The sequence below is a fragment of the Elephas maximus genome, chromosome 5, assembly GCF_024166365.1.
Source record: "Elephas maximus indicus isolate mEleMax1 chromosome 5, mEleMax1 primary haplotype, whole genome shotgun sequence".
NCBI classification, from domain to species: domain Eukaryota; kingdom Metazoa; phylum Chordata; class Mammalia; order Proboscidea; family Elephantidae; genus Elephas; species Elephas maximus.
Genome location: NC_064823.1, coordinates 66,041,881 through 66,069,028, shown reverse-complemented (window position 1 = coordinate 66,069,028; position 27,148 = coordinate 66,041,881). Strand labels below are relative to the sequence as shown.

The 27,148-nt window shown below is 40.3% G+C and overlaps 1 protein-coding gene across 4 annotated transcripts in view; it reads right to left on the bottom strand.

Moving 5' to 3' along the window:
* The window catches only part of GPRIN3 (GPRIN family member 3), a 74,018-nt gene that overhangs the window by 21,106 nt on the left and 25,764 nt on the right, over positions 1 to 27,148 (bottom strand). The gene's annotated exons all lie outside the window — the stretch shown is intronic.

The window sequence follows — 27,148 nt, the reverse complement described above, 5'->3', positions numbered from 1 at the left end:
TGCGCCAGCTTCATGATTCTTGATCTGTTTGAGCCTGTGGCTGGGAACTATTGTGGCAATCCATCTCACTGAGAAGTTCCCTTGTTTTCACTAACCATCTACTTTACCAAGCGTGATGTCCTTTTCTAGTAACTGGTCTTTCCTGATGACATGTCCATAGTAAGTGGGCTGAAGTCTCATCATCCTTGCTTTTAAGGGACACTCTGGTTGTATTTCTTCTAAGTCTGGTTTGTTCATTCTTCTGTAGTGACGGTATATTCAATATTCTTCATCAACACCACAGTTTGAATGTATCAATTCTTCTTCTGTCTCCCTTTTTCATTGTCCAGCTTTCGCATACATATGAGGCTATTGAAAAGACCATGGCTTGGGTCAGACACACATTAGTCATCAAAATGACATCATTGCTTTTTAAAACTTTAAAGAGGTCTTTTGCAGCAGATTTTCCCAATGCAATGTATGGTTTGATTTCTTAAAGTGACATCATTGCTTGTTAAAACTTTAAATTGAAGAGGTCTTTTGCAGCAGATTTCCCCAATGCAATATGTGGTTCGATTTCTTTACTACTGCTTCCATGAATGTTGACTGTTGATTCAAGTAGAATGGAATCCCTGGGTGGTGTGAACAGTTAATGTACTTGGCTGCTAACTGAAAGGTTGGCTGTTCGAGTCTGGCTGGAGGAGCCTACAAAGAAAGCCCTGGTGATCTACTTCCAGAAAATCAGCCATTGAAAACACTATGGGGCACAGTTCTACTCTGACACAGATGGGGTCATCACAAGTCAGAATCGACAGCAACTGGTCATAGTACTTAGCCAGCTTTAAAAGGCTGGTGATCACCCTGACATCAAGACATGTGAAGACTCTGGTTCAAAAGCATTAAAATGACTTTTCTAGGAGTTGCTTATCAGTGCTTCTCACTGATCCTTGATATTCTTTCCTATCTGGGCCTTGGTCAGAGTTTGGCTTCTAGTCTAAACCATGCAGATGCCACAATCGTTTCTCTTTACTTCCAATTTTAGGAAGTATTACGTCCTCTTTCTTTAATGTCTACAAGTGCTACATGAAGGTAGGTAAGGTTTCAACTCTATAGAAAGGAGGGCTTCAGAGGAACCCATAGAAAAGTGCAGATATGGGGGGAACATTCTATTTATTCAGGGAATGGTGGGTTGCTCTGAAAGTTTACACAGACTGTACTCAGAAGCAAGGGTGTCATTAAAAATCATTATCAGATTTTTTATGCCCTGGATGTGTCTGACTTATCAGACTGGATGGTAGTTGTAAAGTGATGATACTGGTATGTAGTTGCCCCAGATTGGCTATTGGAGATAAAAGCTGAGATGCTCCATTGGCTGGGACTGTGGAAGTCTTCATGGCTTTGTTAAGGAATTTGGGCTTTTCTGATAGGCATTAGGCAGGTACTATTGCTATTGTTAGCTGCTGAGCAGCATTATCCTCATGATGCGTTGGGGATCAGACTGCTGTGATCTGTAGGGTTCTCACTGGCTGATTTTTGGAAGTAGATACCCAGGTCTTTCCTAGTCCAACTTAGTCTCAAAACTCTGCTGAGGCCTGTTCAGCATCACAGCAACATGCAAGCCTCTGTGACAGACCAGTGGTGGCTGTGCAGGAGGTCCACTGGCTGGGAATCAAACCTCTGTCTCTACAATGGAAGGTGAGAATTCTATCACTGAATCACCACTGCCTTCTAGGTAGCTACTAAAGGTTTTTAAACAGGACAGGGAAGCAATTAGAAAGTTTACAAAAGAAGCAGATTTACAAATGCACTGACTAGCAAGGAAGAATCCACAGGTAGGGAAATCATTAAGAGGCTCTTGCCAAACAAGAGGTAAGGAGGAATCCATCAATGTAGTTAGTATTAAGAGTATAAAGAGAAAAGGGATATGAAATCTATTGTAGAGGTGGCACTGGCAGCATTTAATGACTGGTGGTATGTAGCAGGCAAGGCTAGGGAAGGAGTCAAGGAGGAGTCTGAGGTTTCATACCAAAGTGATCAGGAAAATGCTGGGGAGTTGCCGAGATGACTTAAGCACAGGGAAGGGGCACATTAGAAGACTTCTAATGAGTGGCTGTGCCAAGGATGGATGGTGGCTTGGCTATGGATGCTTTAGCTACTCTAACCACTGCTATTTCTCTCCATCCAACCAACTCTTTCCAAATAAATAATTCAGGAAAAAGAGTGTGCTTATATGCAGCCAACCCCTTTCAACTATGTTGGTTCTCCAGTCACCTTTAATATAGAAATTCAAAAGCCAACACTAAGGTATATAAAAACCCAAAACTATTGCCGTTGGGCCGATTCTAACTCATAGCGACCCCATGTGACAGTAGAACTTCTCCATAGGGTTTCCTAGGCTATAATCGTTACAGAAGCAGACTGCCACATCTTTCCCCCGCAGAGTGGCTGGTGGGTTCGAACCACCAACCTTTCAGTTAGCAGCTGAGCACTTAACCACTGAGCAACCAGGAGTCCTTACTAAGGCATATACCACAAACCCACTGCCGTCGAGTCGATTCCAACTCATAGAGACCCTATAGGACAGAGCAGAACTGCCCCATAGAGTTTCCAAGGAGCGCCTGGTGGATTCGAACTGCTGACCTCTTGGTTAGCAGCCGTAGCACTTAACCACTAAGGCATATAAAAAAAGGCATATGGGGTGAAAAATGGGAAGATCAGGCCTACAGATGGTGGCGTCCTGGAGTCAGCTCACAGGAGCTCTTCCTAACTCCATGACCAGTGAGAACACACAGGTAGCTTGAAATTGGTCATGGTGGGGATATTTACTACGGAAATTGGCAAACTCTACAAATTAAGAATTTCCCCCCAGACAGCCCATTGGTAAACATTTTTACCTCTCTAAAGAAACCAGCTGTGAAGAAAGAATAGGGAAGTTTCATATAAGCACTTGAGTGATTGTAAGGAAAAGTTTAAAAATATCATTTGGGAGGAGAAAAAGAGGAGCACATACGATTTAGAGGTATGCTGGGAATACATGGGTATGAAAACTCACAGAAGGTAAGATGGCAAGATTTATTTCCACCCACAAAAAACCTCTAAATATTCTAGATGAGTCATTGGTTCCTTAAGGGACAAAATGCTTCTGTTCATCTAAACAGTAGCTAATACTCTGGTACAAATTATGTTTTCCAAAGATGATCATTGTAGCTGATTCCTGCTTCTTGTTCTTCCTGTTGAAATGGATATCTTCTGCAAGTTAGATTAACACTTAATTGAGCAATAATGAGTTTACTCAACAGGCTAGTGTGCTGAATGTATGAAGCAGTCATGAAAGAGATAGAAAATCACCACAATAGTTTACTCTATCACTAAACTTTGCTTTTAGGGCACCTTTCTGGAACTAGGTTTGTTCAACAGTGTCAGCCCCATCCCCTCTACAAACCCATATGCCCGGTATTTCTCCTATCTCCTCAACTATGAAATTTATTATAAAGTTGTTCACTAGAAAAGGGAAGATACAAGAGATGATTATGCCTAAATGGCAGTTTGGTTGGATTAAAGTTAAGGTGCTCATTATTTCTAACCATGTTCTCTTGTACAGGACAAAATGTGGTTCTTCAAGCCTATTCAGGTATTGAAAAAAATGATAGATTATACAGCAGGCACCTCCATTTTACTCTCAAGAAAACAATCAAGCCCTTCAAAAGAATCCAGTCTTTTGCTACATGATTTGACACATAATTAGTGCTTGAAAATGTTTGCAGAAAGGATGGAATATTTTTCTGTAACAATAGAGTTCCAAGGCACTGAGCTTTAAATCAAATATTTTAAGAACTAAGGGAGCAAATTTCACTTTCACGTAAAATATTGTTTTTGAAGTGTCAGGTTACTGTACTTTGAAGTGTCAGATTACTGTACTTGATCTATACCACGTAAATCTTGAACATTTGTTAATTCTTTTAGTCAGCTTGAATATCTTTAATCTCATTTTGGGAGGAAATACTTCACAGACCTGTTGGTTAATAATCACTTTAACATTACCAAAACAGAATACATAGTGATGTTAGAAAATATAAACAAAGTGAGAAAAGGGATGAGGTAAATTTATTCACCAAGAAAAGGGTAAGGGGAATAGGAGAAATAGGATAAAAAAGGGCTTCCTTTTATATGGTGGTGGCAGTACGGCTTCTGAGGAATGAAGAAGGTGGATTAACATTGATAGTTTCTGAGGTCTATAAAGTCTGTGACTAAATAAGTCTCCCTGCAATTCTCTTTGATGCTAAGAAGACAAAGGTGAGTTCATTGTAGTCAGCTTATCAAAGTTGCCAGACAAGTGTAGTACCTTGTTGAGTGTGGAAATACAAATGGCACTTCTATTTCTTATTCTTTCAAACTTATTATTTTTTCCCATATGTGCTTCACCATAGTTGGTATTTTACTTTTTTTTGTTTACTGTGCTGCCTCTCCTACTAATCTCATGCATAAAGATACACATAGGAGATACACATATATTTTTAAGGGTCAAGTGAATGAAAGAAAACTAGAAGTACTATGCAGAATCTGGAATTTGGTGCAGGCTAGAAGGATGAGTATGCATTGTAGAAGTGGCAACTGGGGGAGAAGATGTAAACATTTCAGAGGCTACAATGCGCAGAGACAGGCTGTGAAGTAGGACGATCTGGTTAATCTTATGAATACAATATGCCAGATTATAGAAAGTTGAACAGTAGTCTGAAAAGTGTATGCCCCACCCTGTAGGTTAGCAATGCATTATGTTGTTAGACGAGATACAACCAGAATGCTCCTTAGAAACGAGTATGGCGAGACTTCACTAACTTACTTTGGACAGGTCATCATGAAAGACCAATCTCTAGGAAAGGACATTATGCTTGGTAAAGGAGATGGTCAACAAAAACAAGGGAAACCCTCAATAAGAGGGTTGACAATAGCAATAACTATGGACAATAGCAATAACTATGGACTCAAACATACCGGTGATCGTGAAGGTGGTACAGGACTAAGCAAAGTTTCATTCTGTTACACAGAAGGTCACCATGAGTCAGAGCCGACTGAAAGGCAACTAACAAGAGCAACATGGTGCTGAAAAATACTTTATTGAGTAGTTGCTATGCTCTTATGTCCTAAAGGCTTCATAAACATTATCTCATTTAAACTTCACAAAACCCTATAGATATTACTCATTAACTCACATTTTATAGTTGATGGAACCGAAGCTCAGAAAATTTAATTAACTTGGCAAAGTCAAATAGATATTAAGCCGTAATAGCTCAGTTCAAAGCCTGCCTCCTTATCACCTGATTGAAGTGCTTTAGATATTGAAATGGTAAGCTCAAAGACCAGTTGGAACTATGTAGGATATACTGTGGGGAGTGGAGTAAAGCAGATGGACAGGTAGTTAAAACAATAGTCTGGGCAAGCGGTGAGAAGGGAACTGGAAAGAGAAAAGCATGAACACAATACATCTTTTGAAGAAAAAATTAGCATACTTGCATTCTAGCTGGTTAGGGAGTATGATGGAGAAAACAAAAACCTGGAAACTAGGCCTGTATCTTCTTGGTGGGAAGGCTGTAAAAATTGGGTTTCTAATTTTTTTCTTAATACAAGACTTTAGGAAGTGGGTGGAAAGGGGGAGGCAATAGAATCACCACACACAGCTCTGCTGACACCGTAAGGAATTTCCTTTTAGAGTTTCATAGTCAGTCATGCCATTACGATGGTTATGATTGTCATAGCACTTACTACTTTTTAAATATTTTATTGTGTTTTAGGTGAAAGTTTACACAGCAAATTAGGTTCTCGTTTAACAATTTTTATACAAATTGTTCTGGGAAATTGGTTACAATTTTACAGTGTGTCAGCATTCTCATTACTTTCATTCTGTTTATTCTGTTTCCATTTATCTAGCTTCCCTGCCCCTCCTTGCCTTCTCATTTTTGCTTTTGGGTAAATGTTGACCGTTTGGTCTCGTATAGTTGATTAAGGGAGCACATTATTCACAGGTGATATTGTTTATTTTATAAGCCAATCTACAATTTGGCTGGAAGGTGACCTCCAGAAATAGCTTCAGTTCCAAGTTCAAAGGGTATCTTAGAGCAATGGTCTCCGGGGTTCCTTAGTTTCTATCAGTCCAGTAGATTTGATCTTTTATAGGGATTTGAATTTGTTCTAGGTTTTTCTCCCATTCTATCTGGGACCTTCTATTGTGCCCCTGGTCAGAACAATCACTAGTGGTAGCTGGGCACCATGTAGTTCTTCTGGTCTCAGGTTAGAAAAGGCTTTGATTTGTGTGGGATATTAGTTCTATGGACTGGTTTCTTCTTTGAGCCTTTGATTTCTTTCACTCTCCTTTGCTCCATACAAGTGGAGACCAAAAGTTGTATCTTAGATGGCCACTGGCAAGTTTTTAAGACTCCATATGCTACTACTCTTCAAATTAGGGTGTAGAATATTATCTTTATGAACTTTGTTATGCCAACTGACTAAGCTGCCTCCTGAGACTATGGTCCTAAGACTTTTAACCCAGTAAACCAATCCTGTAAGTTGTTTGGCTATGTCTAGGAGACTCCCTAACTGTGTCCCTATGTGGTTTGTTATATATGTGGATATATATGCAGCACACACAAATGTATGCAGACATATGCCTATAGATACATAGGAGCCCTGGTGGTGCAGTGGTTAAGAGCCTGGCTGCTAACCAAAAGGTTGGCAGTTTGAATCCACCAGCTGCTCCTTGGAAACTCTGTGGCGCAGTTCTACTCTGTCCTATAGGGTCGTTAGGAGTCACAACTGACTCAACGGCACTGGGTACGGACACACCTATACCTGCACGTGCATTTATTTGCATATGCCTTCCTATTCACGTATAAAACCCAGTGCCGTCGAGTCAATTCCGACTCGTAGTGACCCTATAGGACAGAGTGGAACTGACCCATAGAGTTTCCAAGGAGCACCTGGTGGATTTGAACTGCTGACCTTTTGGTTAGCAGCCATAGCACTCAACCACTATACCACCAGGGTTTCCATTCACATATAGGCATACATATACACCTATGCAACCACACACACACTTTTTTTTTTTTGGCTTTAACAAAGAGAAATTTATTTCCTCCCAGTAAAGCAGGCTAAAAGTCCAAATTCAAGGCGTCAGCTCCAGGGAAAAGCTTTCTCTCTCTCTAGGGGCTCTGGAACAAGGTCCTTGTCTTCAATCTTCCCATGGTCGAGAAGCTTCTCAGGCACAGGGACCCCGGGTCCAAAGGATGCGCTCAGCTCCTGATGCTGCTTTCTTAGTGGTATGAGGTCCCCAACACTCTGCTTGCTTCTCTTTCCTTTTATCTCTCTTTTTTAAATATAATTTTTATTGTGCTTTAAGTGAAAGTTTACAAATCAAGTCAGTCTTTCACACAAAAACTTATATACACCTTGCTACACACTCCCAATTACTCACCCCCTAATGAGACACCCTGCTCTCTCCCTCCACTCTCTCTTTTCGTGTCCATTTCGCCAGCTTATAATCCCCTCTACCCTCTCATCTCCCCTCCAGGCAGGAGATGCCAACATAGTCTCAAGTGTCCACCTGATCCAAGAAGCTCACTCCTCACCAGCATCCCTCTCTAACCCATTGTCCAGCCCAATCCATGTCTGAAGAATTGGCTTCGGGAATGGTTCCTGTCCTGGGCCAACAGAAGGTCTGGGGGCCATGACCACCGGGGTCCTTCTAGTCTCAGTCAGACCATTAAGTCTGGTCTTTTTACGAGAATTTGGGGTCTGCATCCCACTGCTCTCCTGCTCCCTCAGGGGTTCTCTGTTGTGTTCCCTGTCAGGGCAGTCATCGGTTGTAGCCAGGCACCATCTAGTTCTTCTGGTCTCAGGATGATGTAATCTCTGGTTTATGTGGCCCTTTCTGTTTCTTGGCCTTGTAATTACCTTGTGTCCTTGGTGTTTTTCATTCTCCTTTGATCCAGTGGGTTGAGACCAATTGATGTATCTTAGATGGCTGCTTGCTAGCGTTTAAGACCCCAGATGCCACTCTTCAAGGTGGGATGCAGGATGTTTTGTTAATAGATTTTATTATCCCAATTGACTTAGATGACCCCTGAAACCATGGTCCCCAAACCCCTGTCCCTGCTATACTGGCCTTCGAAGCATTCAGTTTATTCAGGAAACTTCTTTGCTTTTGGTTTAGTCCAGTTATGCTGACCTCCCCTGTATTGTGTGCTGTCTTTCCCTTCACTTAAAGTAGTTCTTATCTACTATCTAATTAGTGAATGCCCCTCTCCCACCCTCGCTCCCTCCCCCTTCTTGTAACCACAAAAGAATGTTTTCTTCTCAGTTTACACTATTTCTCAAGTTCTAATACTAGTGGTCTTATATAATATTTGTCCTTTTGAAACTAATTTCACTCAGCATAATGCCTTCCAGGTTCCTCCGTGTTATGAAATGTTTCACAGATTCCTCACTGTTCTTTATCAATGCATCGTAGTATTCTATTGCACACACATACCTTTTGATTGCTATTACTATTGTTGCAAAATTGGATATGTTACAGCATTTACCAAAATTGTCCTTTCTTGGTATTTTTTAGTGTCTTTGTTTACCTTGGTCAAGTTGTGCTGACTTCACCCATATCTGGTATTGCCTTTTTCATCACCAAAAATAACAAGTGTCTATTATCTAGAAAGCACAGGACGTACTATTTTAAGACTTACAGAAATGGAACTCTCTTTTCAAAATTTCAATTACTCTTTGGGCTTTGAACTCATGCTTCCATTTCCCCTGAATTTCTTTGGTACATTTCTGATAGTGTGTTTCTAATTGTTTTAAAACAATTGTGGTTAATGGGACTTTTGCCTCCATAGAGTACTGGAATATCATAAATTTTCCCTGTCAAAATATAGCTATACCAGTGGCCCTTCAAACATTTTTGACACAATCCAGTGTAAAAAAAAAAAAATTTTACATCACAACCCAGTGCATACCTTCATATCCAACTTTTCATCTATTTCACTGAAATAAAATTTTAACAAAAATATTTATCTTCTGATAATTACTATTCCATTTCATTTCATTAAAAACGCTGACTGCAACCCACCAAATTGATATCCGTAGTAACCTACAGATTGAAAAACACTGAGCTTGACTCTGAGCTCCATGAAAGTAGGCAACCATGTGGCCTTCAGTTCTTGGACCTCATTCAGTATCTAACACAGAAAGCTTTATAAATGCTGAGAGCAAGAAAATGGGAGTGCGTCACATATTCCTAGCAGATCATTCATTTTTATCAATTTAAGATTCTGTAAATTCATTATATGTCGGTCTCACCCAGTTTATGCCATCTGCAAACTTAGCAAATCTGTTCACAAGTCATAAATTCAAATTATTGATAATCCCTACCACAGCACTGGAAACCCTGGTGGCATAGTGGTTAAGTGCTACGGTTGCTAGCCAAAAGGTCGGCAGTTCGAATCCACCAGGTGCTCCTTGGAAACTCTATAGGGCAGTTCTACTCTGTCCCATAGGGCTGCTATGAGTCGGGATCAACTCAACGGCAACGGGTTTCCGATTTATCACAGCATTAATCCAATAATCATGACACTTTGGAGTTTAAACCTCCTGAGGGTCACATTCATCTAATGAGTATACTGCATTGATTCAGAGATTTTTATTAAGTTGCTGGAAAAGTTAATATGCAGGAAAATATATTGCCACTGAGTTGGTTCCAATTCATGGGGATCCCATGCACAACAGCAGGAAACATTGTTGGATCCTGTGCCGTTGTCATGAACATTGGTATGCTCAAGTCCATTGTTTTGGCCACTGTGTATTTTGAGTGCCTTCCAACCTAGGGGGCTGTCTTCCAGCACTATATGGAACAATATTCCGTCACTATCCATAGTTTTCATTGGCTAATTTGAGAAGTAGATCACTGCACTTCTTTTCCAAGCCTGTCTTAGTCTTGAAGTTCTGCTGAAACCTGTTTACCATAGGTGACCTTGGTGGTATTTGAAATACCGGTGTCAGAGCTTACAGCAGCGTAACAACACACAAGCCAAACAATATGACAAACTGAAAGACAAGTGGTGGGCTAGAACATACAGTGATTTTAAAAAGCTTGCCTAATTAATTTGGGTTAATTATGACAGAAATATTTTTTTCAGACAGACTTTTTTTTTTTTTATTCTAGTAAGCAAATCTGTTATATGCCCTGAAGACCACCTGTGTGTATAATATCCATGACTTTATATATGTGCCCTTTCTAAATGACATATCTTCCTTCCTGCTATATCTAATTTCAGTTTAATTCAGTTCAACTAATTAAACACCAATAATGTACTAAGTGGGAACCCTGGTGGCATAGTGGTTAAGTGCTATGGCTGCTAACCAAAGGGTCAGCAGTTTGAATCTGCCAGGCGCTCCTTGGAAACTCTATGGGGCAGTTCTACTCCGTCCTATAGGGTCGCTATGAGTTGGAATCGACTCGACGGCACTGGGTTTGGTTTTTGGTTTTGATTTAATGTACTAAATACTAAATTAGACACTGAGGACTCATAATGAATAAACATGGACTCAGCCCTCAACAAGTTCATTATGGAGGAAGAAAGACAGATGTCTGAACAAATGATTATTACAGAGTGGGAAAGGCAGACAACGGAGCAACTCATCACCTCCATGAAGGAGGAAATGAAATAAGCGGGAGAGCTGTGTTTGAACAAGATAGACAAAGACCCTGCCCAAAGGACTGTGCAACTTCCCTGCGACCCCAGGGAACCTAATGCCTGATGAATAAGTCAGCATGATGAATAAGTGACAGAGATGGAAAAAAAAAATACCCCAAAATCTTAACAAAATACTACACTGTGAAGGTAAAGCATGCTGATGTTTAATTTGCTTGTTGAAAGGAAGCTTACTGATTTTTGCTTATTGAAATGAAGCATGTTTATTTTTGCACGTAGTACCTATTCTTATTGTGATATGCGATAAGAGCAAGAATAGATTGTCTAATTCAGAAATTCTCAAAGGGTATCCTATGATCCCCCATAGGTCTCCAGGACCCTTTCAAACTGCTTTCACAATAGTGCTAAGAAACTATTTGCCTTTTTGCCTATGTTGATATTTTGACTGAAGGTATAAAATCATAATTATTTGATAGTAATTATGTTGATTTTCATGGTGTCACTGAAAGCACTTCCTAAAAAGAATTTGTAGGAGGGTAGCACGGAACAGTAAGAAAAATGTTGTTACTTAGAAGGCATGAGACTTGATCTTCTGAAGCCTCAGGGTCGTTGTCTGTGAAATGAGAGGGCTGGCCTAGATTAGCAGATCTCAGACTTGGCTGTGCATCAGAGTTATCTGAAAAACTTAAAAAAAATTATAGACTCAGCTCTACAGGGTCAATCTACTTGTTAGTTAAGCACGGCTCCACACAAAAGCCAGCCAAGGTGGAGGTGGAGTTTACACCCATTATGAAATTTCAGGTGGTCCCCTTGCCTGGATAGCAGGCCTTCTCTCACCTGCTAAAGACACTTCCCATTGACCGGGCCAAAATTGTCTTCAGGAAACTACTCTGGCTCTGTTCCAAATGTCCTAGGCCATAAAGTATGGCTGCAATAGTTTAATCCTGGAAAAAAAAAGTGTTAAGTAGGTATTATCTAACACCCACTTGATATATATATAATTAATATATATTATGTTGCCACTTTTTTTTTTACTGTTGTGTGCCATTGAGTTGATGCCAACTCATAGCGACCCCATGTGAATACTAGACAGCAATGGGTTCGATTTTTTTTTTTTAATCTTTATGGGAGCAGATTGCCAGGTCTTTTCTCCCACAGAGCCGCTGGTGGGTTTGAGCTGCCAACCTTTTGGTTAGCCGTCAAATACTTAACTATTGTGGCACTGGGGCTTTATATATATATTATACATATACATATGTGATATTTATTAAGATACAATCTCAGTAAAACACTCATAGGACACCTAATATTAACAACGTTAGCTGAACATGTGTCAGGTAACTTAGTGAGTTGGCTTCCTGTGTCAGGGATTTTTGGAAGTAAATCACCAGGCCTCTTTTTCCTAGTCCATCTCAGTCTGGAATCTCTGCTGAAACCTGTTTAGTATCATAGCAACAAGCAAGCCTGCACTGACTGATGGCGGCTGTGTCTGAGGTGCACTGGCTGGGAAGTGAACTCAGGTCTCCAGGATGAAGGTGTGAATTCTACCACTGAACCACCACAGCCACCACGTTGATGCTGTTGTGTGCCACTGAGTCGATACCAACTCATCGCGACCCTCTCTGACTGAGCAGAACTGCCCTATAGGTTTTCCTAGGCTGTGGTCTTTACAGGAGCAAATCTCCAGGTCTGCTCTCCCGTGGAGCTGCTGGTGGGTTCGAATCACTGGCATGAGATATAAATGGCCTGAGGAGCTTCAGTGGCTTTAGTACGCAGCATGTTCCGGTGGCCACTACATTGCCCAGTAAAGGGTCAGTCAAACTGTGTGTGTGTGTGTGCTTGTGTGTGTGTGTGTGTGAGTTTGCGTAGGGGGTGGTTGGGAGACAGTTACTTGTAAAGAACAGTGCCTTTATCTGAGGGCTCAAGTACAAGACAGGTTTGGCCCTGTGATTTGATTTAAATAGAGTACAAAAGCTGCATACCAAAAAACAAACCAAACCCAGTGCCGTCGAGTCGATTCCGACTCATAGCGACCCTATAGAACAGAGTAGAGCTGCCCCATAGAGCTTCCAAGGAGCGCCTGGTGGATTTGAACTGCTGACCCTTTGGTTAGCAGCTGTAGCACTTAACCACTACGCCACCAGGGTTTCCAAAAGCTGCATACTCAATTTTAAATTTTTGATGTTTACAATTTGCTATTTAAGATAGCCTGATCAATAATAAAATAATAGTTCCCTGCGTAGAGCACAGCAGCCACTCAGTGCTGGATGGACTTAGCACATTCTTTGACCTTAGGTGGTACATGGGTATCTTGGAAATCAGTGGAAGAAAAGAATCAAAAACAGAGACGAAAAACAAAAGGATTGCTTTTTATCCCCTTCTTCAGATCAATTCCTGGTCAGGTCCAGGAGTCATTCTGAAGCACTGACTAATACAACAATAATTGCATCCATTCTTGGAGGAGGAGTCAAACACAGCCCTCCTTCCTCATCAGCCATTTCCTAGCAGCCTTGAAAGAAAGATGCAGAAAAAATCATTGTGCAAACCCTTCCGTGGTTATTTTTTTCCTTTGCTTAGTGAAGTAGACCTTTGTTTGCTTCCTCATCTACGTCACCAGCAATGACGAACGCAGAGAGCACAGTTACTGTAATGCAATCTGGGATCCCGATCAGATGGGTTAATATTTGCTGGCACACTTCATAAAGAAGAAAGAAAAACACAACGTCTATCTGCCTGACTGATCTTAACAGTGGGTCAGTTTTATGTGGCGCTCTCAGTTCCATAATGAATAACGTCTACAATTAACCTAGGCCAAGCAGACCTAATTTCAAGGAAAGGCTCTCTGGGCCTTACCTGCCCAAGAGAATTGAATTCCAGGAAACTCTTGCTTTAATTAGCAGAACAGGGATAAACAGTATGACCTTTCTCTGAGCTCAGAGCTTTCTTGCCTCTCCGCCACACAGATTTTTGGAACTCAACAACCACTTGACTACACTAGCTGCTCTTTCACAAACACTTATTGAGTACCTGTTGTCTACCAGGTCTAATCATGTATAATTTGGTTTCATATAAATTTTACTTCTGTTCTTATTTATTCTACAAATTGTCTACACACTGATCTTTAGGCCCCTTTTGGAATGTGTATTTTAATAAGATTATTATAGCTTTTGTAAATGCTCTTCTGGAGTCCCTGGGTGGTACAAATGGTTAAGTGCCGGACTACTAGCCTAAATGCTGGCGATGTGAACCCACCCACAGATGCCTCAGAAGACAGGTCTGGCAATCTGCTTCCAAAGGATCACAGCCTGGAAAACCCTATCGAGCATTTCTATTCTGTGTACATGGGTTCGCCACGAGTTGGAATCAACTTGATGGGAACTAACAAGAACAACAATGCTCTTTTAATTCATATTTTATGCAATCTTTCTTAAATATATACTCCTTTCATTAATTACTATTGTACTAGTCGCTTTGATTATTACCTAGATTTTGGATTTTCCCTCTGCTTATTATTTACATATGCGGGCAGACAAGCTAAAAAAGACACCATCAGCAGTCACTTTCCTTTGAAAAACCTGACATCTCTCTCAATGCCCGTCTCTGGAAATTACACCCTCACTTCCACCTCAAAGGTTTGAAAGGGATAAAATGACTACTTTGGAACTGTAAAGAAATGTAAACAAACAAAACAAAACCCTAACAAGGTATTATTATTGTCAAGCATATTAGCACAGTGCACTCTTTGCTAATCTCTCTCCCTGTGTCCCCCGTGAGGACAGTGCAAAGCCGGTGAGGCCATTTCTCTTGCTCTCACTTGTGAGGTGGGCACGTTGACTGGCTGGTGCTCTGCCTGCTGAGAATCCAGCAAGAGGTGATGGGCACCTGCAGCTCTAGCTGAAACCCAAAACTGATCTTTCCATGGAGGAGGACTAGAGAGGATGTGTTCTATGCAATGATAACTCATACGAGTATCAAATGTGTCAAATATGTTGTTTTGACCTGACTTAAAGTCTTTGCTATCCTTTACAACAATTTTAGGAGCCTTGGTGGCACACTGGTTAAGTGCTTAGCTGTTAACTAAAACGTGGGTGGTTCGAACCCACCAGCTGCTCCAAGGGAGAAAGATGAGGCAGCCTTCTTCCGTAAAGTTTACAGCCTTGGAAATCCTATAGGGTTCCTATGAGTTGGAATCAACTTGACAGCAATGGTTTTTTGTAACAATTTAAAAATGGGAAAATGAATTCTACATACCAAGCAAAAATATTTAGAAAACTCAACTTTTAAAATCTAAGTCTTTTACAAGATGAGCACTACCTATATAAGTGGTAGGACCCCTAGATTTTAAAACTGTGAGGGGCTTGGTTGTCATGTAGCAGAGTCTCCCATTTTGTGGTTTAAAAAAGTAGGATTGATAATAAAACCAGTCCAGTTGCCATTGAGTCAATTTGGACTCATGGCGCCCCATGTGTGTCAGAGCAGAACTGTGTTCCGTAGAGTTTTTGGTGGCTAATTTTTTGGAAGTAGATTGCCAGCCCTTCTTCCAAGGCACCTCTGGGTGGGTTTGAACCATCAATCTTTAGTTAGTAGCACCCAGTGACTTCAGGTTTCATAATTGCAATTAATATTAACTCCTACCATCTCTGTGTGCTTTTCCATTTACAATGCATTTTATCTACCCCATCTCATTTAGGCTCCATAAAGTACCATTACTACTATTTTTTGAGTGAGGAAATTGAGGCTTATTGAGAAAAATTAACTTCTTCTAAAGGACACAAGTGATTGAGCTTCCAAATCTGATTCCCAGTGTACTGCCTTTCCCATTGTATTATGAACTTATTAAAGAAAGGAATATCGTATCAGTCTCATTTCTATCAACAGTCAATGGAATTATCATTTTTCAAAATAATTAAAAACAAACTCCCATATTTTGTTGTTGTTAGTTGCTGCTGAGTTGCACAACCCCATGTGTGTAGAGTAGAATGGCTCCATTGGTTTTTCAAGGTGGTGGCCTTTTGGAAGCAGATTGCCAGGACTGTCTTTTGAGGAGCTTCTGGGTAGCGTAGAACTTCCAACCTTTTTGGCTAGTAACCGAGTGCTAAACCATATGTGTCACCCAGGGACTCCTTTCTATATTTTAGCTCTCCAAAATTCTGTACGAATATACCATTAATATCTCTTGTTAGCCTCCTCTATTTGATTCTTAAATACAAGCTTTTATCTATTTGCAACTATGACAACGGCATATTCAAATTCTCCTTCTCTCTCTAAACGTCCATAAATGGGCAGTGCCTATGAAATTATGTCTGCATTTTCAATTTCAGTATAATAAAACGTTATTAATTCAGAATAAAAGAGGTATCTATTAAGATTCTTCGGTGGCAAATAGCAGCAAATGATCCAGGAGAGGAATTTATTGGAATTATAATAACAAACACATATAGCACTTACTTAGAGCCCTGGTGGCACAGTGGTTAAATGTTGGGCTGCTAACCAACTTTAGAAACTCTATGGGGCAGCTCTCCTCTGTCCTACAGGGTCTTTGTGAGTTGCAATTGACTTGACGGTAACTTTTTTTTGTCTTTTTTTTAATAGCACTTACTTAGATCAAGCGCCATTCTAAGCATTAGACCCATTAATTCTTAGAACCACCTATATGGTAGATACTGTTACTAGCTCCACTTTACAGATGAGGAAACCAAGGCACAGAGAAGTTAAGTAACTTGCTTCAGATCATGCAGTTAAGATGTTGGGCCAAATCTGAGTTTGAACCCAAGCTTTCTGGCTCCACGGTCTTTGGCACTACACATCCTGTCCAAGGATATGGGGTAGCTCATAGAATTGAGGGCAAGGCTAAAGGAGTAGGTTCATAAAAGGGTAGAAACTAGGACATAGCAGAAATTAGGGCCACTATATGAGTTGGAATTGACTTAATGGCAATGGGTTTGGATTTTAGTTTTGGAATAAATTAACTATAATCACTCCCACCCCATCCACCAAGCCACTGTATCAGTTTGAAGATTTCAAGATTCAAATTTCTGAGAGGCTCACCTGGCCTTTGACTAGAAGAGGGCAGGACACCTCGACTTGGTGGACCAGAGTCTGACCAAGGCTGCATGCAGAGGAAAAGAATCACTTCCCAGAGGAAAACTGGAGTATTGTTGTAAAAAGAAAGGGAAGCACATTTCAGGAGGGGCAGTAGCAAAGAAGTAGCCATTACATGGAGCATCAAAGAAAGATGGTTTTTATTCATATAAACAAAAAGCTCACAATGGAAGTCATTTGAGAAATCCCTCAACTACCTTAAGAATATGTTCTCAGTACACTCCTTTATTTGGAAAAGATGTCTCTACTTCTCCTCCTCCCCACCCTCCCCACCAGACCACTCTTAGAGCCCATGCTTTCCTACTTCAGTTAGATCACAGCATACTCAAGTCTCTATCATCGAGGAAAAAAATTATCCTTAATCCATGTAGCTATTGATTTCCTCATAATCTAACTTCTCAGAAAGATAGTCTATAATCCCTATGCTCTTCTCTTCCTGTACCAAAAAATCCCAAACAAACCCTCTGCTTTTGAGTCAATTCTGACTCATGGTGACTCCATGAATTACAGAGTAGAACTGCTCCACAGGATTTTCTTGGCTGTAATCTTTATGGGAGCAGATTGCCAGACCTTCCTTCTGCATCACTGCTAGGTGAATTTGAACAGCCAGTGTTTAGGTACTGGCTACCCAGTGACCTTCTTCTTGTACCAAAAACAAAACAAAACAAAAACAAAAACCGAAACCCATTGTTGTCAAGTTGATTCCAACTCATAGTGGCCCTATGGTGATGCTATAGGACAGGGTAGAACTGCCCCCCATAGGGTTTCCAAGGAGCACCTGGTAGATTCATACTGTGACCTTTTGGTTAGCAGCCGTAGCTCTTAACCACTATGCCACCAGGGTTTCCTCTTCTTGCACAGTCATTCTCAAATCTACTATACTTTTCCTTCTTTGTCATTCCACCAAAACTGCCCTTGATATGGTTACCAATGACTGGGACCTTTCCAAAACAAAGCAAAATTTTTTACTCCCTATCTCAGTTGACAGTCTTGCAGCATTTGACATTTTGACCACTCTGTCCTTCTTGAAGCTCTCTTATCTGTGATATGCTCTTACTTGCTTTTCTTCTTTTCTCTACAGAAATCTCCTTCTTGACTCCATTCTTTGGTTCTTTTTCCCTCAGTTCATTTCCTAAATACTGGTATTTCCTGTCCTCCTGTTCTTCTCACTCTATACCCTCTCCTTGGGAGACTCAATTATTTATATGTTCATGAATCTCAAATATATCTCCAGCAAGATCTTCCCATTGATCTCCAAAATAAAACTCTCCACTTAGAAGTCTTATTTATACTTCAAATTAAACATGTCCCAAAACTCCTCCCCACCTTTACCTCTAAGCATGTTCTTCCTTCTTAATTATCTCAGCGGATGCCACCGTCATCTCCTTATGCAAGCCTGAACTTCAAAGCCACTCTTGACTCTTTCCCCATTCCTCACATCCAACCAATAACCGAACCACCAATAGATCCTTCCTTTTGAATATTTCCTGTATCTATCTACCTCACTCCAGACTCCCTTCCGCTGATTTAACGTAAGTTCTTAGCATTTCTTGGCAGAATTATTTCAAGAACTTACTAAATAATCTCCTGCTTGAATCTGTCCTTTTTTCAATCAGTTCTCCACACTGTTACAGAGAGATTTCTTTAAAAAAAAAAAAAAAAATGCAAACATGATCATGTTACTCCCATAATTAAAATCCTTCAATGGGTCCCCACATATTTCATGAAGGAGCTCAAGTTCCCGAGCCTGGCACACAAGGTTCTTTGCAATGAGGCTCTTAATACCTCTTAAGCTTTATACTTCTTGTTAGGGCCCTCAAAGCCCTTCAAAAGAACCATTGAGAAGAATCTGAGGTTGCTCAGACCTGTCCAGGCCTCTCTGCCTGCATCCATGCTGCTTCTTGTTTCTTGATTGCCCTGCCTACTCTTTATTCCCTTGCTAATCTCAACACAGGCCAACATCACCTCCTTCTTTGAGCTATCCTATCCCCACGCCATTTCCAGACCCTGACTTAATGCTTCTCCTCTGTTCTCCATCTATGCACATGTCTACTGTCGTTCATTGTTATGCTGTCCTCATTTGTTTTTTTTCCTTTGTCTCCCTATTAGCCGGTAAGCTCCAGGAAGTTAAGAGGGTGTCTACCGGGTAGTACCAGTTGCCTGTGTAGTACTGGCAAGAAAAAAAAAAAAAGAGTTCAGTTAACATTTAGTGTGTGAAAAACAAATGTTAACAAGCCTCAAAAGAAGTGTGGTTGTATTTCCTTCAAATGGAACACTACAAGTTATTAAGGAGATTGGATAAGTCAGTGGCAAAAATACGATCTCACATTAAGCCAACAATGTGTAATACATTACCGACACAATTACTTTAACATAAAGAAATAGCTATTTATATTACTGAAGTTGATTTTTCTTTTGACAATGATGAGGATGACGTTCATGTTATCCCGAACCATGAATTACTGGCTTTGAATTGATAGGATTCTACTGCTTCAATTAGCAGTTTATAACATAAATAAACATCAGATAAAAACCTAAATAATATAAAATTTTAAATAGTATTTATTCAATTATAGTACAGTATTACTATTATAGTACATTACAATAATGTAATATTTCAAATAAGATATATGGAAGATAGGAATGTTAAAACATGCCTTGCTAGCCTGATTGTTCAGGAGTTACAATCTCTCGCTTGTTTGAATGGTGTGCATTCTTGGTTGGGATAAGCCCGCAGGTTTATAAAAGCTCATTAAGAAAAGATTAATCAAAAATGTGTAGAATTATAGCCTAAGAAATCACTTGTCAGAAGTATGGGCACTTTACTCACTAAAAATTACCTCTTCAGGGCCCCAGGGGACTTACGGGCTATCCTCACTTTGCTATCATGGGAGTTATGAATCACAGTCTCAGAGTTTAAAGACCTCACAAACCTGCATAAATTTTCCTAATAAAGATATAGCAAGCTGGACTTATTTACTTTTAATAATTCATTAATCTGATTATTTTGCATAAATGCAATTATAATGGAGGTAATTTTTTCTAAAGGTGATAAGAACATTATCCACATATGGTCTGTACTAAGATGATCACCTGTTACTAAGACTTAGCGGTTAAACAAGGGCTTTAGTATTTGGCTTGTAAAAGTTCTTGCTTAATTGGGGCTATGTGATGAGACAAAGCAGGGCCTTTACAGTAATTATTTTCCTTATTCATTCAACTCTTATGCAGCTAAACAAAGGGTCTGCTATATAAAAAATAAATTAAAAAAAATTTTTTGGGTCTGCTATACTAAATAATAAATGTATTATTTTGGGGGGCTTTCCCCAACTATTAAATATACGCTATGTGTCAGGCCTGTGGTTGGCACTAGAGAGCCACAAAGATGACCAAGATGCAACCCTTGTCTTCAGGGTCTCACATCTGCTGGGGGAAGAAGGTCATTTCAGTGCCAGAGACTTAAACAGTAACATAAGAAACAAATGACTAATTCCAATTTGTGTAATTAGAAAAGGCTTCCTGGGAAGGCCATGGAGATAGGCTGCAATACTGGGAAGGAATAGATAGCAGAAACCATATAAATAAACTCATAGAACATGGTACATACAAGGTGGTCTTGGGGGATAGCTCCAAGGTGAATGAAGAGTGAGAGGGAAGAAGAAATTGTTAAGGCATCAGTCCTGACAGGTGAAAATAATGTTTATATATGTATTTTAACATGTATAATAACTCATTAATTGAACATTAAACATTTATTGAATGGTTGCAATGTCCCAGGTACTGTGCTAAGCACTGAGAATATAAGGGTGAACATACCACTGCCCTGGTGGCACAGTTGTTACAGCACTTGGCTGCCAACTGAAAGGTTGGTGGTTAAAATTCACCAGCCACTCCTCTGGAGAAAGATGTGGCAGTCTGCTTCTGTAAAGATTACAGCCTTGGAAACCATATGGGGCAGCTCTACTCTGTCCTATAGGGTCCCTAAGAGTCGGAATCAACTGGATGGCAGTAGGTTTGTTTTTTGTTTGTTTTTATGCTAATCTTTGCCTTCGGGAGATACTTATTTGGTAGGGGAGTGAGAAACATAAAGGGGTGATTGGAATATGATGTAGTGAGTGCCTTGACAGAATTAGGCACAGGCTGTTGATGACAGCACACTAGAAGTGGATCTGAGAAGGGGACACCCAGGACCTTGGAGCATAAGTGACAGCCAAGCTGCCTGAAAAACTGAGCAATAGTTTCCAGAGGGCATTTCAGGTGCGCATGGACAAAGCATGAACAGATGTACAAACAGATGTGACAGACGGCAGTTGGGAGGAGTGGTTGGGGATGGGGTGTGGTTGGAACAATAAGTAGTTGGGCAAATGCTAGGCTGGTGGTGTAAGGCCGCCATCTGTCAAGAGATGGGGCTAAAGGGAGAGTAAGGTGAAGAGGCGAGACTGCTGAAGGTCTTGTATACCTTAACCTCTGGTCATGGGCAGTCACTATGGGCTTGATGGGGTGGATGTGTGCGGACTGAGGCAGAGGGGTGCTCCAGAGGGCTAGTGCAGAAGATACTGTGACAACTAGGGTGGTGGTAACAGGAATGGGGAGAAATAGTTGGATTCTAAAATACTGAAGAAGTCACATCAGTTGTGCCTGGTGATTGATTGAATGTGAAGGGTGAGAGTGTGAGAGAATCTAAGGTTTTTAAGATGAGAAAAAAGGTAACAAAATGCTGTGGTAAATGCTACATTCGATGTATTCACTGAGTACCCATTATCTCTGAGGTAAGGGGCTCAGCCTACCCTGAGGAGGGTTCTGGGAAGGTTTGCTGAGAAGGATGACACCTGAGCTGAGACCTGAAGGATGAAAAGTTCACCAGGTAAAGGAGAGTGAGAGCAGAAGGAGGTCACCCAAGGCAAAAGAAACAGCGTGAGTAGTCTGGAGGCTGAAAACAACACAGAGAACTAAAAGCAGTTCAGAATTACTATGTCTCTTACCTTCTGGAAACATTTCTCAGTGTGGGAGGCTATATTAGCAAGGTAGTTAAGAGTGTACTTTCTCTATGGTCAGATTATTTCGTTTCATACCCAGTTTGCCACTTACAAGCTGTGTAGCATTGGTCAAATTACTTAACTCTTCATGGTCTATGTCTCCTTACCTGTAACATGAGGATGAAGATAGCATCTACCTCATAGCATTGTTCTGAGCTCTTAGAAGAGAGCTTGGCACACACTCAACAAGTGTTAGCTAGTAGTAGCAGCAGCAGTAGTAGTATTAATGATTAATGGTGGTAGAAAGGTAGTAGAAATGTTGTTGTTAGGTGCTGTCACCTTGGATCTGACTCGTAGCGACCCTACATACAACAGAACGAAATCCTGCCTGGTCCTGTGCCATCCTTACAATTGTTGCTATGTTTGAGCCCATTATTGCAGCCACTGCATCAGTCCCTCCCATTGAGCGTCTTCCTCTCTTTTGCTGACCTTCTACTTTACCAAGCATGATGTCCTTCTCCAAGGACTAGTCCCTCCTGATAACATGTTCAAAGTAAGAGAGACGAAGTCTCACTATTCTTCTTCTAAGGAGCGTTCTGGCTGTACATCTTCCGAGACAGGTTTGTTCCTTTTTCATGGTGTATTCAATATTCTTCACCAGCACCATAATTCAAAGGAATCAATTCTTCTTCGGGCTTCCTTGTTCATTGTCCAGCTTTTGCATGCATATGAGGTGATTGAAAATACCATGGCACACCTTAGTTCTCAATATGATATCTTTGCTTTTTAACACTTTAAAGAGGTCTTTTGCAACAGATTTGCCCAATGCAATACGTCGTTTGATTTCTTGACTGCTGCTCCCATGGGCATTGATTGTGGATCCAAGTAAATTGAAATCCAATATTTTCTCCACTTATCATGATGTTGCTTATTGGTCGAGTTGTAAGGACTTTTGTTTTCTTTATGTTGAGGTGTAATCCATAATTATGGCTGTAGTCTTTGATTTTCATCAGTAAGTGCTTCACGTCCTCTTCACTTTCAGCAAGCAAGCTTGTGTCATCTGCATATTGCAGGTTGTTAATGAGACTTCTACCAATCTTGATGCGGCATTCTTCTTCATACAGTCCAGCTTCTTGGATTATTTGCTCATTATGCAGATTGAATAAGTATGGTGAAAAGATACAACCCTGATGCACACCTCTCCTGATTTTATACCATGCAGTATCCCCTTGTTCTGTTTGAATGACTGCCTCTTGGTCTATGTAAAGTTTCCTCATGAGCACAATTAAATGTTCTGGAATTTCCATTCTTGGCAACGTTATCGTAATTTATTATGATCCACACAGTTGAATGCCTTTACATAGTCAATAAAATACAGGTAAACATCTTTCTGGTATTCTCTGCTTTCAGCCAAGGTCTATCTGATATCAGCAATGACATCCCTCATTCCATCTCCTCTTCTGAATCCAGCTTGAATTTCTGGCAATTCCCTGTCAAAGTACTGCTGCAACCATTTTTGAATTCTCTTCAGCATAATTTTACTTGTATGTGATATTAATGATCTTGTTCATTAACTTCCACATTCTACTCTATCACCTTTCTTTGGAATAGGCATGAATATGGATCTTTTCCACTTGGATGGCCAGGTAGCTCTCCTCTAAATTTCTTGGCATAGACACGTGAGCATTTCCAGCATTGTATCCTTAGTAGTAGAAACACCTGGTAATGCTAATGGTAGTACAATTACTTCAACTTTCTTATTAATATGAACTAACTACCAGATCTATCTTATAAGTCCACCGCCTCTTCCTCATCTCCCTTTTCTTACCCCCATACCCATTGCCTTCAAGTCGATTGCGACCCACAGCAACCCTATAGGACAGAGTAGAACTGCCCCGTAGGGTTTCCAAGACTGTAATCTTTATGCAAGCAGACTGCTACATCTTTCTCCAGCAGAGCGGCTAGTGGGTTTCAACTGCGGACCATTTGGTTAGCATTTGAGTGCTTAACCACTGCACCACAAGGGTTCCTTTTTCTTATCCAATCTGTTGCATAATTACAGAGCTCATGATCCATAAGTCAACATTTTAATTCTGAAAATGTGTTGGGAACCTCAGACTGCAATGCAAAAATCTCTACTCCCTGCTTAGTCATCTAATTCACTCTTTTATACTTCTCCCAAATCTTAATATTGCTTTTCTCCATAGTTACCCATAAAAGAAATTGCTCAATATTCACTTATATGCAAACAGAAATTAACACCAATGGGGAAGAGGCATATAAAGTAAGTCAGCATATCTAAGAAGTGGTGGAGGAACTGGCATTTGGGAGGGAATTACTATGCACAAGTAGCTTGTTAGGATGTTAAATTTTTTTGCCTAAATCTATCACTCTGCTACTGTGATTGCTCATTTCATCCTGGAAAAGTGGAAAAAGACTATTGGGAAAAAAAAAAAAGCAACCACTTAGATTAATCATTTTCTAGCTTGACTTCATCACTTGCTCATATTCTTAGCTCTCTCCCTTTTTCTTTTGTGGAGCATATCGTTTCCCTCAGCTTTCAGATATTTTCCTTTTTATAGGGGTTGCTCAATCACAGGCAAGAATTTATTTTTCCCTTAAAAAGAACCACTGGCTATGATGAATATATATATGTATAAAACAAACAAACAAACAAAAAGCAAACCCGTTGCCGGCCATTTGGTTAGCAGCCATGTTACTTAACCACTGCATGACCAGGGCTTCATGATATATATATAACAACATATAATATACACATACATATATATATGTTGGTGTTATTGTTAAGTGCCTTCAAGTTGGTTCCTACTCATAGTGAATAGTGACCCTATGTACAACAGAACAACACACTGCTCAGTCCTGTGCCATCCTCACAATTGTTGCTGTGCTTGAGCCCATTGTTGCAACCACAGTGTCAATCCATCTCATTGAGGGTCTTTCTCTCTTTCCCTGACCTTCTACTTTACCAAGCGTGATGCCCTTCTCTAGGGACTGGTCCCTCCTGATAACATGTCCAAAGTAAGTGAGATGAAGACTCACCATCCTTACTTCTAAGGAGCATTCTGACGGTACTTCTTCCAAGACAGAACTGTTCATTCTTCTGGCAGTCCGTGGTATATTCAATATTCTTCACCTGTATCATAATTCAAAAACATTCTTTTTCGGTCTTCCTAATTCACTGTCCATTTTTCACATGCATATGAGGCCACTGAAAATATCACAGCTTGGGTCAGGTGCACCTTAGTCCTCGAAATGTTATCTCTGCTTTTTAACACTTTAGGTCTTTTTGCAGCAAATTTTCCCAATGCCATATGTCGTCTGACTTTTTGACTGCTGCTTCCATGGGCATTGATTGTGGATCCAAGTAAAATGAAATCCTTGACAATATCAATATTTTCACCATTTATCATGATGTTGCTTATTGGTCCAGTTGTGAGGATTTTGGTTTCTTTATGTTGACATGTAATCTATACTGAAGGCTGTAGTCTTTGATCCTCATCAATAAGTGCTTCAAGCTCTCTGCACTTTCAACAAGCAAGGTTGTGTCATCTACACAGTGCAGGTAGTCAGCGAGTTGTCCTCCAGTCCTGATGCTGTGTTCTTCTTTGTACAGTCCAGGTTCTCAGACTGTTTGCTCAGCATACAGATTGAGTAAGTAGGGTGAAAGGATCCAACCCTGATGCCTACCTCCTCTAATTTTACATAATGATGATTGAGTGGCTCTTATATTCTATGAATGTTATAACAAAGGAAATAGAAGTCAGGAGGGACACCAATTTACAAAATATGAAAATGTTCATTTCGAAATTACGGTTTTTGCTGATCGTCTTGTTAAAGACACACAGATCCTATCATCCGGTGGGTGATGCTCGTAATAACCACTGTGTGAGGATTGACCCCAGAATCTTCTGCTCCACTTCTGGTTCCTCATTTCTGTCTGGGGCTTGCTTCAGAACAGCTTTGCTATTTCCCTCCCAACCAAATTCACCTTTCATTGGTGCCTTCCTTTAGTCTGTCTTTATCACATCAGATAAGCTTTTCATTTGAGAATCTACCTCATCTTCAGAAAACTTAATTAACAACAAAAAAAGTTCTAATTCTTGTCATTTTTGCTCGTGTTTTTAAAATGTGATTTCAATGTAGTTCCAGTTCTTAGGTATACACCTCTCATACTTTAATTTGCTATTTTTCTTTTATTCCACATTACTGATTTGCTGAGCTTCTCAACTCTCAGAATGAGTGGAAAACAAAAATCTTAAAAAAGAAAAATCATCAAGTAAGACAGGAGAAAAAAATATGGCCTCTCATTACAATAAAGATACCCAGACACTTAAAGAAAAACAAAAACAAATTCAACAACTTTTAATCTTATAAGGATTTGGAAAGGAGTACCACAAAAATACTTACGAAGTAAATTGTTTTTTAAAATCTCCTACTCCTGCCTCAGACTCTTGAAGAATCCAGTACTGAACTCAATGGAAAATTGAGCTGAATTCAATAAACATTTACTGAAACTTCCTTTGTTTAGGGCATTGTGCTAAGTTCTAGGGGTTCTACAAAGATAAACAAAAGATACATAAGGATAAATAAAAGCTGAATGCTACCCTCTAAAATTGAACATCTTGGGGAAGAAATACCCCTAAAAATAACTTTTCTACTAGACATGTAGTGCAAAGTGCTGTGGGAGTGTAGGACAGCAAATGTTTAATTAACATTGGAGTGCGCTTAAAAGGCTTTTGGAGGTGTTGGTAATCTGAAGGGCATTATGCTAAGTTAAATAAGTCAGTCACAAAAAGATAAATATTGTATGAAGCCGCTATTATAAGAACTTGAGAAAAGGTTTACACACACACAAAAAAGATTCTTTGATGATTATGAGGGTGGAGAGGGAGAGGAAATCACTAACTAGGTAGTAGACAAGTGTAAACTTAGGTGAAGGGAAGGACAACACACAATACAAGGGAAGTCAGCACAACTGACCAAAGCAAAAGCATAGAAGTTTCCTAGACACATCCAAACACTTGAAGGGACCGAGCAGCTGGGGCTGCGGCCTGGGGACCACAGCCTTGGGGGACATCTAGGTCAACTGGCATAACAAAGTTTATAAAGAAAATGTTCTACATTCCAGTTTGGTGAGTAGTGTCTAGGGTCTTAAAAGCCTGTGAGCACCCATCTAAGATATATCTATTGGTCCCATCCCCAAAAAGAATAAAGAAAACCAGAGACGCGGGGAAAATACTAGCCCAAAGGACTAAACATCCACATGAACCAGAGGCTCCACCAGCCTGAGACCAGAACAAATAAATGGTGCCTGGCTACCACTAAAGACACCCCTGACAGGGATCACGGCAGAGAGTCCCAGACGGAGCAGGAGAAATA